Here is a 5,582-nt window from a genome sequence, read left to right as displayed (position 1 = left end):
TCGTCAATAAACATTTTTGAACCACATCTTGAGTTAGTGTTACCCCTTTAGTTACATTCAACTCAAGACAAAAATATTTTTTTTTTCTAAAAAGGTCTCCTAGTTTTCACCAATAAATACAATAAAAATATAAGGAGACTTTCTTCTACTATTACTTGTTTATATACATTGATTGGACAACATAAAATCATTCACAAAATGTTTGATGATTCTTGAAGGTTGGCATTTGATCCAGGAGGAGTTCCTTTGGATTATAAAAGAAATAAGTCACTAGTCTCTCTTTTTTTCAGCTTTTTTACGATTCCACATCGAATCCTCTCCAACCTGGGGGGATGATGTGATCATAGATAGGACAAAGGATTAAGAGTTTTAAGAGTGACAAAAATCATAAAAAGAGTATAATAGGTTTCTCGGATTGTATTTTGCCTCTTTTGTTTTCTTTCGCTTATTTTGGTTGTAGAGAAGCTTATAAACTCTTCTTTTCTTTAAAGAACAAGCAATGTGGGACTTCACATAGTTTGGACTTAAAACAAAAGAAGAATAAATAAGCTTTCTCATTTTGTTTCTCGTAGCATAAGTTACTCATGCATAGTTTGTAGTTTTGATTTCTACACTTGTTAGGAAGCTTATAAACCCTTAAGAAGTGAAATAATTAAGAGATGTGGGACTTAATCACCCTTGGGATGATGCTGTCCAGACTTGGAAGCTTTCCAAGTCCCACATCCTTTAATTCTCTTAACTTACTTCATCCTTAAGGCCATATAAACAACCTGATGGTCTCCTTTTGTACACACCTTTGATTGAATGAATATAAGATTTATTTGCATTCGTTTTCTTATCTTCTTTTAGATAGAAATTTTTCTCATAGTCATCTTTTGAGATCTTATCTTGTGTGGAGCAAGTGGCGATCTCCTTGACCTTATCTTGGATCATCTCAAGTGGCGTGTCTTCAGTTCCATAAGTTTTCCTATCTTTTCTCTCTTCCAATTTTAATCTTTTCCATTGCTTAATTGTCTTAGTCTTAGACTTATTATTCTCTAAGCATGCAATTCCATATCACTCATATAGAATTTGCATACAATAGAGTAGTCCACAAGACTACTAATCTTTCTTCATTTGAGGTTGTCTATGGTTTTAACCGTATCACACCACTTGATCTACTACCTCTTCCAGAATCATCTTCTTTTCTTCACAAAGAAGGTGTTTCTAAAGCGGAGTTTATTGAGAAACTGCATGAAAAGATTAAAATCCATATTGGAAAACAAACTCAAAAATATACTGAGTACAACAACAAAGGGAGAAGAAAAGTAATTCTTAAAGAAGGTGACCTAGTTTGGCTTCATTTGAGAAAGGATAGATTTTCCTCTTAACGAAAGTGCAAACTTAGTCCAAGAGGTGATGGTCCTTTCAAGGTGGTCAAGAAAATAAATGACAATGCATACATCTTAGACCTTCCTGAAAGTTATGGTGTTAGTGATGGGGGTCGCACCCATACAAATTTGATGTGCAATTAAAATGTAGTATAGACTAGGAAGTGACTCCTATGTCGTCTCTCAAGGACCAAATGTGGCTCGAGAATTAGGTCAAACACGTAGTGGGGGATGGGTTTGAAAGTGTTTTTGCAAGGAGAATTAAACTAAATTAAAATAGGAAATTTAACAAAGATGTAAGCAGAATTGAAAACATCGAAATAAGTGTGGAAAATAGTAAAGTCGAACGATGTTCTTCAGAGGGCCGAACGGTCCTATTCACAAGGCCGAACGGTTCTAACAACGAGTGTGCCAAATACCGAACGGTCGTGATGAGGAGACCAAACGGTATTTGAAGTAAGCAAGCTACAAATGGAAATGAGCAAACTAAAGTCGAACGGTAAAAGTAAAATTGAACAGCACAAGTAAAAGCCGAACGGTCCTAAAGATGGACCGAATGGTAAACATAAGCAAAGACGAACGGGTCGTTTGGTCTTGACAGATTGAACGGTAGCAATGAAAAACCGAACGGTAATATGGTAAATGCAGAAATAGTAAACGTGCATAATTCAAAATGCAGTGCAGCGGAAACGAAATTTGCAGAAACAAAATGTTGGAACAGTGCAGAAAATGTAACAATAGCTAAATTGAAATTCACCAAATGAACTCAAACATAAAACGCAAACCCAGAAACGCAAATGAATACGAAAACGGAAGTTGAAATCTGGATTAATAGTAAAAACGCAGCAGCAAAGTGGAAGGAACAGAAATGAAAATGAAGAGTAGATGCAGCAAAGATTTCTTAAATTGCACTGTAAACAAGATTCAATACATGAAAATGAAAAGGAAACAAAACCTAAACCTTCCCAAAGGGGGAGGAGGAAGAAGAAGCTCCCAAGAACAGAAAATGTAAGTGGCGGCTGGGAAATCGAAATCAAATATGCTTTTAGGGTTTTATACAACCCAAAACACCAAAATGCCCTCCTAATGGGTCTATCCTACAAAATGATCTAAAATGCGGCCCAAAGTCCTAAGGTTTAACCCAATGACCTTCTAAAACGAAATTAAACTACACTACTGACGTGGGCACCCTCTTGAAGTCCCAGAATGTGCTTCCAACACTGTTGCATCTGATCACTGCATCTGACCATTCGGTCATTTAGGGCTTAGATCGTTCGGTCAAGACGTTCGGTCAAGACTCTCATGTAATAAGGCTTTGTCGTTCGGTAGAGGCTTCCGTAGACCGTTCGGTTCTATAGCAATACGACCATTCGCAGACCGTTTGGTTCAATCAATGTTCGGCAGGTTCGCTCTCTATGACTGCTCGGTGCACGAATTATCACAGACTGTTCGGTTCAGTAGAGCTCAGCTTCCACAGACCGTTCGGTTTGCAGTGCTCGGCCATTCAGTTCAGTCGTGCTCGGCCAATGTCTTTTGTTGTTCGGTTGAACAAGTACTCATGCAGGTCAGGAACTAGTGATCGGTGCAGACTTCAACAGATCGTTCGATCATCAAACAATAGTTGATTTTCGTTCGGTCAAGCACTTTATCAAACTGTTCGGTCAAGACATTCTCGCACCGTTTGACATTGGCGTTCTACAAACCGTGCGATGCTCGGCCATTCAGTGCAGCTTTCACCATTCGGTGTGGGCTTTCACAGACCGTTCGGTCAATCCTTCAAAGACCGTTCGACAAGCTTTCACAGACTGTTCGGTCAAGCCACAGACAGTTCGGTGCTGTGCAATAAGTTCTCTACTTTCAAACAGTTATTGTCCTGCAAAATAATAATTGAAAGAATTAAGACCAAATAATTCAAATTAATTAAAATAAGAATTAGTCTTGAAATTAAGCCCAAAAAATAAAGCACAATTCGCTAACAAAATATGGTGCGAAAAGCTAAGTGTATAATGAAAAATGGTGACTCATCAGTCAGCCCTACTTTTAACATTTTCGACTTAATTCCTTTCACAAGAAATACTCAACAGGAACAAGCAGATTTGAGGACAAATCCTTTTGAAGAGGGAAGGACTGATGGCGGACCATCAAGATGCACATAGGACCTCTGACAAGAGGCATGTCTAGAAGAATTCAAGAAGAAAAAGGATCACTCATCACTTTATTCCTATGGAGAATCACTTATTAATCCTTCTTCTCTTTTGCTAAAAACATTTATACTATTTTGTAGGCCATAAATAAAGGTTGGAGATCATGCTTAATCAACCTAGGAGGCTTGGCAAGCTAAATGAAGCAAAGAAATCAAAAGATGGTGAGAAAAACATATTTTCCAGATTGGACCACATAGCTTCCGGATTGGAAAACCAAAGCACATTGCCTTCCGGATTCTCGCCAACGCTCATGCAAAACCACCATTGGCGCTAGTGGTTGCGGACCAGATTTGTAAAGCAACACATTTTTAATATGGCTTTGGTAGAAACTTGCGCTCCAAGCTCCTTAGCTTCTCCAGCACACTTCATTTTTGGTTTTTAGATGCTTTGCAACTCAGAAATAAAGCCCTCTCTTCACTTATAAAAGAGAGGCTCTCTCCTTTATAAAATCTAACTTGGAAAATATAGTGAAGTGTTGTTGATATTTCTCCAGACCCTATTCTTTGAGTTCAAACTTCTTGTGCTTATCCATAAGCTTCTCCTCTAGCTACCTTCCCTATTGGAAGGCCTTATGAGCTTGAGAGACTTCAAACAATCACCAAACACTCACTGAACCTTCCATCGAACACTTGGTGTATACCTCCGTTTTCATGCTTCCAATCAATCTGCTACATCATTCTTCGAGTTGGAGTTGTTTGAGCATGGAGCTTGGACTTGCTTCCATCAGGAACCCACTTTGTTGTTCGAAATAGTCCACAAAGAATGCAAATGCGCTTCGAAATCACCAAACGCGCTTTTACTAAAGAAACCCCTCAATTGTGATTTTTCTTTTTTTCATCAACTCACGAACCCTCTATCTCAAATGACCTAATTTTATTTCCTTCAAAACAAAACCCCTAATTTTATTTCTTAAAAGAAGAAAACCCCTATTAAGATTATAATTTCCCCAATTCTATAACCTATTTCCATATCACCATATATTTGATTTACACGTCAATACCAATATTCCAAGACTTTTGCCACGTTTTAATTGTCTTCAGCCACATCATGAAACACTTAACCCCGTTAGTTTGTATTTAATGGAAGGGATTTCATTGAGATAAATTTTACCCACGTTTGTACGAAATTGACACTTTTAAACCAAGTTTGAACGTAATTAAAACTTTTTTAAAAGGGTAGACGAACTTGACATACTGCACCCAAATCAGGGGACAAAGAAAGCAATTAAACCTAAATATATATATATATATATATATATATATATATATATATATATATATATATATATTCAAAGTCTCTTTGGTTTTCATTTACAAAATATTTTCCTTCCACCTTTTAATTAAGCTTGTCCAATGAAACAATTCTGAAAGTATATTTGTCCAACAAATATTTGACTATTCAATGATTAAACCTTTAAGTTCTTACTTTTTTCAAATAAGAATTTCGTTTAATGAGGGAATTGACTTGATCAAGGAGTAAGTATTAAAAGCTTTCAACAAAAATAATTTTCATAGTGAAACCCAACTTGTCCAAAAACCCGAGCTCTCTGGATTTTATTAAAGTGAATTTCATTCAAGGAGTAATTTACTCTCTACATGCCAAAAACTTGTGAGTCTTTCTTAAAGTCTCGTTTAGCATGTAAAGAAAGCTAAGCTCTTTAGATTTTCATAAATTGAGTTTCGCTCAACAAGTAGGTAGGTCGTCCAAAAAAATTACATAATTTTAGAAAGGCTTAATAGCTTATTTTGTCCACACAGTTTTGCTTAAATTTCTCAATTATTAAGCCTTTCTCAAAATAAGCTATTAAGCCTTCTAGAAATATCATAATTTTAGAAAAACTCATAGATACAATGTGTATCATACACCATATAATCAAATTATTTCAATTTAGTATTTCTACTCCTTTCACATGAACTAGTTTGATTAAAATGATATATCTTAATCATCAATGTCTGAAATAAAACATAAAGATATCACAATATCAAACCATTTTTCTATACTCAAAAGC

The sequence above is a fragment of the Vigna angularis genome, chromosome 7, assembly GCF_016808095.1.
Source record: "Vigna angularis cultivar LongXiaoDou No.4 chromosome 7, ASM1680809v1, whole genome shotgun sequence".
NCBI classification, from domain to species: Eukaryota; Viridiplantae; Streptophyta; class Magnoliopsida; order Fabales; family Fabaceae; genus Vigna; species Vigna angularis.
This window is presented reverse-complemented; position numbering follows the sequence as displayed.